Source organism: Epinephelus fuscoguttatus, linkage group LG7, assembly GCF_011397635.1.
Source record: "Epinephelus fuscoguttatus linkage group LG7, E.fuscoguttatus.final_Chr_v1".
Classification (NCBI taxonomy): Eukaryota; Metazoa; Chordata; class Actinopteri; order Perciformes; family Serranidae; genus Epinephelus; species Epinephelus fuscoguttatus.
Window position 1 is genome coordinate 4,091,791 of NC_064758.1, and position 12,149 is coordinate 4,103,939.

The 12,149-nt window shown below is 39.3% G+C and overlaps 1 protein-coding gene across 1 annotated transcript in view; it reads left to right on the forward strand.

The window, feature by feature from the left end:
- The window catches only part of LOC125892021 (voltage-gated potassium channel subunit beta-2-like), a 202,408-nt gene that overhangs the window by 113,410 nt on the left and 76,849 nt on the right, over positions 1-12,149 (forward strand). The window lies entirely within an intron of this gene.

Consider the following 12,149-nt stretch of genomic DNA (forward strand, 5'->3'; position numbering starts at 1 on the left):
AAAAACATTAATGCCTCAGCTTTCTGTTCTTTGAGAATCATCTGTAACAAAGTTATCGTTTATTTTTGTGTTCCATGTTTTGCAGTGCATCTTTGTGACCACAGCAAAATAGTTAGGAACATCACATCTAAAAGTGTCATGTGTTGGTTGTCTGCTGGTCTGCACTGACTAACACACTTTTCCCTCCTGCTCATGCAGGGGTTAATATACTGAACGCTTTAACAACATCACTGTAAATCTTTGGGCCTGGGAGGAGAGCAAAACCCAAATATAAAGTTATCACATTCATAACATGAGTTTGATGTGAGTCCACACCTTTACCTAGGACATTTCATTGCCCGTGATGTACTTTGTGATTAGTGCTAATCAGAGAAAGTATTTTTTATTGGTCCTTTAGTGCCTTTCTTGAAAATTTGACAGTAGCATGATAGGGGAAGAAAGACGGGGGAATAATATGCAACAAAGGTCCCACTTTGAATTCAGCCAAGGGGTAGTGCGGTTCATTGTCACCGCCTTAAACCCTGACTCCCCAGACTTAAAGGCTCTAATTCAATGGCACAAGCACAGCAGCTAGTGGCCCAAAGTGAAAAATGGCTCAGTAAAGTTGAATATAGATCAGAGAGTGTGATGACTAAGAAATACACTCTTCATATTTTATATTGTATTATATATTTCCATATGCTGAGAACAATAATCCTGTCTTCTTCTCAGGACTTCATTTTCGTTATCACAATCAAATAAATTAAGTTTGACAAATGAATGCATGTGGTGGAGCTAATTAGTAATTAAAGGCTCTCTAAGTCTTCCTAAGCTTGAAATGTTTTTGTCACATTCAGCAAACAACTCCGCTACATGTCATCTGAATATGCTGTGAAAAAGTCCAGTCTCTGTAGGCAGCCCAGTCTCAGCATATTCAGAGGACATGTAGCTAGCGGATCATGAGGAGATGTTTGCTGTATGTGACAAAAACTTTTCAAGCTTAGGAAGACTTAGAGAGCCTTTAATGTTCTGACGTTATATCCAGCAAATACTGCTTAAGTTTTTCACTAACCTACACACAGTCATGTATTATAATCATTCTGGATCATAACAGAATATTTTTACACAGTAAATAAAATGTCCATTAATGTGCCATTTAAATTTAGCTTGTTATATAATGCAAGTTTCATTTGATTTGATCTGATTTTGCTTTATTGTCAGAAAACATTTGATATGTGTCAAGTGTCCCAGGGCATTAACGGTTTCACATTAATACGCATAAATACAAAAATACAAAACAAAATTAAGCCAAACAACAAAATCATACAACAAATTGAGCACAGCGTTAGTTCAGGAAGGACACAATGTCAAGTTCAGTTTACATCCCAGCTACAGCAGCTGATCTCAAACAGCCCAATTAACTGATGGATCAGCTGATTCCTCTCTATGCAACATTTTGGCAAATCTCATTCAAGGCGCCCTATTTAAACTGCTTTGACCTGTCTACTGTTGTTGCTTCCTCTGCAAGCTGTTCTGCAACCCATCTCCACCCCAGCTCTCCCTTTTCATGTTGTGTCTAACTTATCAATGTCATTTCTGTTTGTCATTGATGCTTTCTCAGTTCTGTTCCTGGGGGTCTTTGCTGCTGCTCTCTCTGCCTTAAGGCTTTCCATGTAGGCGCATGGAAGGGCAGAGAGGTTTGCTCTCTAGGGTTGCCACCCATCCTGTATGATAAGGGATCGTTCCAAATTGAAGAAAAAAAGTACTGTCCCTTACTAATTCCGTGCACACCCTACTCTACTGTATAAACCATGTTGTTTTTTCACATGTTTGGAATGACATGAGATACATTAAACCAAAAGAGTTTCGCAAGACATTACAGAGTGATATTAAATCAGAATTTGTAGAAGAGAATGTCACAGAATAACAGGTCTCTCACTTACTGTCATCATTGCCATGGTTACGGAGACTACGACAGTCTGGACAACAGTTAGCATGCTCACTGGCCCGCTGGCTGACTGACTGACTGACTGACTGACTGCTGCTTGATAAAGTTATGTTAAAGTCACTTTAAACTACTGAGCCATATTTATAAAGCATCACTTGTGCTTGATTCTGTTTTAAATATCTCAGTCATTGTGGAGCTGGACACACTTACTCGAGCTTTGTTTACACTCCCACAGTGAGACATTAACTGATACAGAAAAACCCTTCAATCAGTTTGCATAGCGATATTTGTGTCCACTCATTAGATCAATTAAAAATACAGCAGAGAAGAATTGCAGTGTTAGAGATTGTCTCACACCGGTTCTCCCACAGAACAGCTGAAGTTACACATTACCATTACGCACGGCTGTGGCTGTTAATAGCATCCGTACTCATACTCAATACTTGTTGATTGTTGTGAATTCCTCCTACACTACATTCACAATCACATGCACACAGACACATACATACATATATTCACTAACACATTGAAATCACTGACTTTTTTTTATATCTTCCTTTTCTCTCTGGCATCCTATATGATAGATCCATAAGATAGACATGTGCCTGTAGTTAATGTATATGTATTTTTAAAACATGTAAGATCACTCACTTCCTAAAAATAGCCATCATCTCAATGTCACCTACACATCCACTAACCTACTCAAAGACACCCTCACACACACCTGTTCATAGAGCTTTGCAGTATACTTGTTTTCGCCAGTACGCCCATCAGTTCCAGCCTGTGCTCTACTCGTTGTTTGCCTTATATTGTTTTATTTTGTTCTGATGTATTTATTTGCTCTTTATTTTTATTGTAGGTCTAGTTCTTACTTTATTTAATCTTCTTTCTTAACTGTGTATATGTCTCCACACCTGTTTTCACTTACTCTGTTATCACTGCATTACACAATTTAAAAAAGTCTTTACAAATTGCTGCACAATTCAGGATAAAATCAAAAGATTAACAGCATGGAAATAATGGCTTGATTAATTAGGCAAGCCTAATTACGATTATGAATGCACCTACAAGTAATATTTAGACACTGTGTAGACTGCAAAATAATAACATAATCACTAATATTGGCAAACTTACTAAACAAGGCCTGAGTCTCAGTCTCTCACTAAATTTACGTCCGTCTTATCCCATTGTTCCCACCTGTCTATCTAAATTATGTTGCATGGACATAGTGATTCAAGGAGTTATCAGGAACTACTGTTCAGACTGTTTTGGTGTTCTCTCTTTCAGTCAATGGCCTATAGTAAATGTAAATTAAGTATGGCACTGATGTAACCTGTTAGAATTCGAAATGGTGATGAGGTCTTAAAATGTAGGCTATGAATAGTTTCTTTAAAAGTTCCTAAAAGGTTTAACTTTAGGATTCCTGGATATAGCCTTTCTGCCTTGCTTCTTCCAAATTTACAAAGTAGTTTATCTAAACGGACCAAACACTTTGCCCAAATTTGTGATCTGATGTTTTCATTCTTAATACAACTGATGCAACTGTTAGTATAATTGACTCTTTTTTTCCCTTTACATTCATGGTGAGAGTACCAAGATCTTTCAACCTGGTGCATAAAAAAACACTATCACTAATCTATCACTATCACTATCAATAAGTCTGTCACTCCTGCACCTCCTGATTTAGCTGTTTGGTCGAATAAGGACTGCAGTAATTTTCTGTTGTTCTTTGTAGATAAGATTAATAATGTCGGGGCTAGCATGACCTCCTCTTCTACTCACTTTCTGCCAATCAACACAACCCCAGATTCCTATTCAAGACTGTTGACCAGGTAGTGAACCCAACCTATCCTTCTGCTCCTGCTGATTCTGATGCTGACTGTGAGAACTTTCCATTGTACTTTGCTGGTAAGGTGGAGTCAATAAGATTGGTATCACCCACAGTCCCACCTTTTTTGTACCATGATTCCCTAAGCTCTTTCTAGGAGCCAGAGCTCCTAGAAACCATGTCACATAAGAAAGTTTCAACCATCCCTCTTGACTATTCCTACTAAGTTTTTAGTTGAGGTGACTGATTGTATTGGGCCCCATTTGCTTTACATTGCTGATTGTGTCCCGGATTACTTTAAGACTGCTTGTGTCCAACTGGTCCTTAAAAAACCTGGGCTGGATCCCACCATCTTAGAAAATGATCAGCCAATCTCTAAACTGCCTTTCATTTCTAAGATCCTAGAAAGAATTGTGTCAAAGCAGCTGCTTTCTACTGTGGATAACAGCATATTTGGAAAGTGTAAGTCTTCCACCAATATCACAGCACAGACAGCCCTTCTTAAAGTCACCAATGATGTCTAAATGAATGCTGACGGACTTAAGTGCAGCATTTGACACAATTGATCATGGCATTCTTTTAGATAGACTGAGGCACTGGGTTGGCGTATCTGGTACTGCCCTAAACTGGTTTGCTTCATACTTGCCAGACAGGAAGTTCTGTGTGTCCACTAACAATATCATGTCATCCATTTCCCATATCAAGTATGGTGTGCCTCAAGGGTCGATCCTTGTTCCTATCTTGTTCTCATTATACATGCTCCCCTTGGGTGATGTCATCCATCGACATGGTGTCTCTTTCCACTGTTACGCAGATGACACTCAGCTGTTCCTCCCTGTTAAACCGACTGACCTCAGCATGCTGAGCTCTCTACAGAACTGTCTGTGTGATATCAAAAACTGGATGTTGTTCAATTTTCTTCAGCTCACTTCTGATAAAACAGAAATCCTTGGAATTAGGTCACTAAACAAATACTGCCATCTACTGGTTACCTGTCACAACACATAAAGCCTGTTGCAAGAACTCTAGGTGTCATGTTGGATAGTAATTTATGTTTTGAACAACATGTCACTAAGCTCGTTAAATCACCTCAGAAACAGTGCTAAAATAAGATCTGTCTTTCAGAGATACAGAAACTATTAGGGCTGTAGTCAACCAAAGAAAATCTTGGTCGACTGAAGTCGTATATAATCTTCAACTAATCGATTAGTCGTGGGAAAAAAATAAATCTGCGCCTTAGTTTTCCGTCTGCGGTGGTGTGTCTGTGTCACTCTGCAGTTACACCTCCAAAACGCTAGTCAGTGGTGGAGGACTCTGTTAAGTGCTGTAACGTTTAGTTGATTCAAAACACACAATAAATATGGCTTAATAGAGACAATTTCAAACACAAGTACGCAAATTGGCTTCACTATAAATCGCAGCATTGACAGACAAACACTTGTCTTTATCTGGACACATTTCCCCCACCAATATGACATGTTAATGTTATTAGCACAAGTCTATTGGCATTTTACATTGTATAAATTAGCCTAGCAATGAGGGGACATTTCCTCTGTTCATATGAAACCGGGATAAATCCCGAAGTATATATCCCTAAAGGATATATCACACACAAGACTTAAAATGCTATTTTAGTGGAGGCTTTACTGTCTTCACAATTTTTTGTTTCTTATCTGTGAAATACAAGTAAATATGAGCTTTGTTTCCACTGAGGGAAATGGTGTCAGTATACAGAAACAGACAGGTCTGCGTCACCACGACAATGAGCGTTAGTTTTCACAGGTAACTTAGTCTGTCTCTCCCCCCACAGGAAATAATGGATTAATCCTGGAAAGCTATTTGATGTAGTACTTTTCTCCTTATGAAAGTAACACGGCAATTATTCAACCAATGAGAATTTGATCAGATGAGTGCATATTGACCAAATAATCAACCAGGAGACCAGGAGACTACAGCTCTAGAAACGATTATACATGCTTTTATCTCTTCACGTCTTGATTATTGCAACAGTCTTTATTCCTGTCTTAATCAAAAAACCTTGCAATGACTTCAGACTGTTCAGAACTCAGCCACAAGGCTAAAACCACTAAAACCAAGAAGCACGACCACATCACACCAGTTTTTGGCCCAATCCCAATTCCTATCTTAACCCTCAATCTTAATTTTCAAGCTCAACCCTCAATCTCACTAGCCTTCAAAACCAAGTGTTAAGGGCTATCTTGTGACTTTAAAATGGGACACCCCTCAAAGGCAAATATGTCTTAAGACTGTCGGGGGCAGCAATATGCCAGAACTCTATCTAGTTTGTCAATGCAAAGAAGAAGAAATATATGTCATCAGTAGCCGTCGATAAAAAGACGTGACGAGTTTTTTTTTTTTTCAACACTTTATTTCAATTCTTGTACAAAACAAGCAGTGACAAACATGAACAGAACAAATATGCCAGGGTTAAGAGAAAAGAAAAAGAAAAAAAATAAATAAATTAAAAAGTTCAGCAGCTCAAAAATTAATTTGTTTACATATTTTCAGAGTCTTTATAGCTTTGGAGTTTGGGGAGTGCTGCATTTCATTCATAAAAATTTTGAACAAGAGTTTTCTGTTACAAAATTTATTCTTATGAATATGGAATTTCGCTAAGATAATAGATAGATTAATGATATAGAATTGTTTTCATTTTGAAATGCTGACATCATAAAATCCAAACAGCACATCTTTGAACAGTAGTGAAAATAGAGCATAAATGTTGCAACGAATATACTCGACAAAATCTTTCCAAAAAGTGACAGTATAGGGGCAGCAAAACAAAAGTGCAGTTACCAAACAATAATTTTCGACAATGCCGTCTGCAGCTGTGCTGATTTCATATTGAAACAGAATGCTTGATCACTAGGGGAACAGTTGCCGTTGTGACCGAGAATTATGTTATGAATATGAACAGTTCACAAGTTACAAATTACTCACTCCCATAGTTTTTTGGAGCCTGCTTGCTTTTTGTAAACTTGTCTTCATTGGTGGCCCTGAAATGAATCAGGGCTTGTGTTTTGTCCGGTGGCCCTGAAATGGAACAGAGATAACAACATTACTTTCTTTTATTTTTTAGTTATTAGTTTAGTTTCATGTAGTATTGCAAGTATTATCACAATGAATACTGTAGTCAACATCCAGCAGAACTGGTGAGGCTGTTTACACAGTCACACATGTGTTATCTGGTGACTTGCATCCACGTTAACGTTTCACTCTTTGGGTTATAAGTTGATATTCAACCAAATAACCTGTACCACAACAACCAACGTAACTTATTCAGCGGAAAGTCACCAGATAATACGATCACTAACGTTAACCTGCAGCTGTAACGTTACCAGCTGCAGACTCTACGGCTACAGGAGATGACACCGTCCGGTCATCTTACAAAAATGTCGATGCAAACATTTCACGTATATTAAAACAACTTAACAACTACATTATCACAGAGAAAAATTACTTTTTATAGCTATTGAAGGAGACTTGTGCCATCACATTTTTTTGTGGTTTGAGAGCAAAGATCCGGTTGCTGCTGTGCAAAACTCCGCAATACAATTAGGTCCGAAAAAACCCCAGAGGAGTGCTTCGCAAGGAGTCTTTGAAAGGAGCCGAGCCTGGCGTAAAACCAGAGAGAGCAGGCAACACGGCCGCAGCACGGCCACAGCAAAACGAGCATAGAAATAATTAAGCTCACCTGCTAAGGAGCACTTGACAAGGAGGAGGTGTGGGATGTAATCTGTCATATTCTTTAGACCTTACCACATGCTTCTGGGATTGCCTTCCTGGAACTATAGTTCCATTTTCTTTTGAAAGCTGAGTCCATGGTCAGGACTCTCGCTGAGGTGTGACAATGGCCCAATCCCAATTCCTAGCTTAACCCTCAATGTTAACCCTCAGTCTCAAAATTCCGCGCTCCCGCGAAGTGCTAGTGCTGTCCCGATTCTCAGAGTGTTGAGTTGAGGGTCAAGAATAAGGGCTGTATGGCCCTCACTTTTGTGATTTTTCAGGACCACCCTTGGCAACCCCTTGTGCTATTCCAGAATCCTTTGCGTATCATCCGCCGAGCTCAGCCGAACCCAGCCGAGTACAGACGATTCAGTCAATGCAAGATGGCGGCGACAAGCGTAAGGAAGCAGAGTTATCAATGTGAGTATTTTCCTCGTTAATAGTTGTTTTAAAATTATGATAACCATTGCATTATCTTTGTTTAACGTCATTTTATGGACTATAGACCTCTTTGTAGTGTAACACACATATTTTTGGTCGCGGGCGACGGCTTGCCTGCCCCGCTGCACGTAACCCCGGTTCTCTGATAACCATCATGTCATTCAGTTAGCTACATTATTCTATGCTTTCTTTTGATTTTCACATTGGCTAGTCATCCTGTTTAATTTGTCTTCTGATTAAATCGGAACCGCTGAAACAAGTTGTAGGAAGCCTCTGCAAGTAACTGGTTGCTGGCAGACACTCTGTGCTGCAATAAAATGGTTAATCAGCAGTGCCGTGCACTGTAGAGCCGATGCGCTGCTGTTTCTGCCGACCTGAATAGAATATAATGTCTATAGCCTTACTGTTGTGTACAGCATTTATAGACTGAGCTGAGTAGTGATGCGCGGGTCGACCCGTAACCCGCGGGACCCGCAAATGGACCTGCGGGTAGGGCAGCAGTGATCGTCTGTTAAATCGGTCTGTAAATGACATTTTGACATTATTGGCTATTACTGTCATGGCATCCGAAGGTACTGATGTGTTGAGCAGGTGACAGTCCGCGGCCATTTTCAAAACACACTTGTGTCACGCACTCCAAAAGAAACTTGTTGAAACTTTAAACAATAATTAATTGTACAAAACGGGGGAAACAAACATTGACAAAAACAGTTCCATAATTCATATTAAATTCAAAAGATAACGAAAAAACAGCTACAAGTTAGAGGGAATAGTGATAAAGTGGTAAAACTTGATCCACAGCCTCAGACGGATGCGCCCAAGCCTGCCGTGCACAAGCTCAGTTGGTAGGCGATACTATATTTTCACATTTTTAACAATGCAATTTAAAAGTTTGCAATTTAAAACTTTTTCTCCAGGGTGAAAAGGGAACCTAGTACAGTGCAGGCGTGTGCTTCAGTTAGCAGAAGTCTTACAATCCTTACAGAATCTTGCTTGTTTAACAAAATGTCACCAACAAAGTATTCTAGATCTAAACTGCCAGCAAGTCAGACCCCCCCCCCCCCCCACACACACACACACACACACACCCTAGTAGACCATCATTTCTGCTCAAATGCAGATCCACACAATGCTGAACCAGAACCAAAAACACCATCAACATGCCAAAGAGGATGGCAGATGTGTTAACATACAGGCTCTAGACCTGTACCTGACTAACATGAAAGGCGTCATCCACCCAATAATCTAAATGTGTCAGCTGTTTTCTTACTTTGAAAATCGTCTAATAGTAAAAATAAAGCAACATTCCACATTGTAGATCCTGTACTTGTCCCAATATTGAAATGAATGGATAAGACAGGACTCACTCTATAGGCTCAGAAGCCTGGGCTAGAGTGACTCTCATCTTTTCCATTAATTCAGAGGTGAGAAACATATGGATCCTGTAGAATACGTATTTATTTTTCTATTAGACTATTTTCAAGGTAAGAAAACAGCTCACAAAGTTTGATTTTGGGGTGGTCTATGCCTAATTTTATTTTTATTTTTCTATTTTAACTTTTTAACTCTTTCTTCTATATTAATATTTTTATATTGCCTTTGTGTTGCTTCTACATTTTTACCAAATTGATACTGTATGTTGATATTTGTATGTACACTATGAGTCACCTTTTTTCAGTCACGTTTTTAAAATACACTATATAAATAAAGCTGCCTTGCCAAATCAGTCTTACCTTAAAAAAGGGCCCACAGAGGTTTGGGTTTCCTCTCCTGGGCTTTCCTCCCTGTCACTTCTTCCACCACTGTCTATAACTTACTGATGTCAAAACATAGTGTTATCTTTGCATCTAGCTAACGTTAATCCATTGTTCCACTGCTTGACTGAGCACCAGTGTAAGCTAACATTCACATAATATATGACATCTTACACTGAAATGCCAAGCCATAGACACACTTTAACATTCATCTGTAGTCAAGACACCTGACACAATATAATTCTGAAACTCTGAAAGCGAGAAAGTAAAGTGTATTAAATTAACTAGATTAATGTAGATCATCGTACAGCGCCGGTGTGTTTTGGCCTTTATCCTTTCTACCCCTTTTTCCTGTCACTCTTTGTCCATACCATCAATAAAGGCCAAAAGTATTATCTTAAAAAAATATGACATATGGCTGTACAAAGGCTGGGATGGTTTGGTCTAAGAACTAAGAACACCCAGGGAACCTACCACAAGTATTTCCATGTCACAGACTGGGAACTGTTCTGGGAGTACTGCAGAGACAGAATTGACAACCCAGTCTCACTCCTTAGTCATTAAATACTGACGCTTGGTCAGTGACTTCTGGGTTTAGACACTTACTTTTATGTTGGCATAATATGCGGCCAGTTGCTGCTATTGTTAATGGCACCCATCAGCATCAGGGGGAAATGTGGCGGTACCATTGACTTTCACCCACAAGGCCGGTGTTTGCTCACAGGACGCTAACACCCGTTAGATGACATTTTTTAACTCTTCCCTAATCCCCTAAACCAAAACCCAACCACATGCTTTTGTTGCCTAAACCCTACCACATGCATGTCTTGGCAAACTGTAACCACATGCCTTTTTAGTTGAAGGAATGGGCTGTATCACAGTGTTGTACCGACATAGTGCATTTTATTTTGACTGTATGCAAACTGTACATTTCCTCTGAAAACGGAAAACACTGCATGTAAAAGGCAGAATTTGATACAGCACCCCAGAATGTCAACAACCAATGCACCTAGGGTACCTTGTATGTCATATCTCCAGGTAGAAAGTCCATGACCAAACGTCAATGTGTGACAAGGTCAGAGTGAGAATGTGTTGAAATTGAGAGTCTCCCCTACTGCATAACAGATGACATCTGTAAGAAAGCCTGCCTAACTTAGTTAACACGTGGTGCCACTATGACTGCTGCTGTCCAGGTCTGGACATTCCTTTAAGTTTTTATCCACTGTTTGGCTGTCAGTGAACATAATTTAAGTTATGTTTCTATAGTACTTCAATTCAGCAATATAAGTCATTGATCACTAAGGATCCTCTCTTCTGTCCTTACTTTTTGACTGGAATCCAGTGGCAGCTGGCCAGTAGAGGGTGCAATGGCACTGCCCCATCATTTCCTACATCCCAGACCTTCATTGAATTAAGCTGACTTAAAGTGCATTGAAATATATATATTCTTTTGATGGGTAGGGTATATATAAGTGAAACGTAAAATGTGCCATAAAATATACATTAAAAAATGCCTCAAGTTAATGATAGGTCATATATTTCCAGCTGGAGCATGAGAATCTTTGCCTATTTGCTCACGTTTTAAGTTGTATGTGTGCAGTTCACTCCTCTTCAATACAAGAGATAGAAGCTTGTGGGGATGCAGGACTCCTGCACTGGCTCAGAGCCTCAATGCTTTTTATGTTCAATTTGATGTTCATGATTTTAGAAGTAAACATTCTGAGATCGGAAACAGACTTCTGTTGGGCTCTCCTTTAAATCCTTTTTGGATGAACAGAGTGTCATCAAGTGTTTTAAAAGGTGTAAACCTAGGAATAGTCCTGGTACGAACAACATTGGTGGTCACCTTCTAAGGACCTGTGCAGAGCAGCTAGGCCCCATTTTTAATTACATATTCAATTTATCTCTTATCCAGCAGAGGGTGCGCTCTCTCTGGAAGCAGTCCACTGTTGTGCCTGTTGCCAAGAGCAGCAATCCAAAATTGCTTCATGACTTTAGAGTCGTTGCTCTAACCTCCTTGATTATGAAGCAGTTTGAAAAACTAGTTAAGACAGAGTTTGTGGTCAAAACAGAGAGCCTGTTAGACCGTCTCCAATTTGCGTATAGGGCTGGAAGGGACATTCAAGACGCAACGTCACTTTATTCAACCTTCTACATAAGCATCTAGAAGGTAATAAAAACCACGCCAGGCTGCTTTTCATTGATTTTTCATCAGCGTTTAACACCATCCAGTCGCACGTCCTGATAGAAAAGCTATTGATTACTTTTGATTTGGATCTATGTTTGGTGGGTTGGATTCCTGACTTTCTAACAAACAGATATCAATGAGTTAGAGCAGCCTCCTGCTGCTGCTGCTGCTGCTGTTATCATTAGTCATACTTCTACTGTTATTATACACATATGATTATTGTCACACATGTATACTATCAGATATTAATATATTATTATTAAT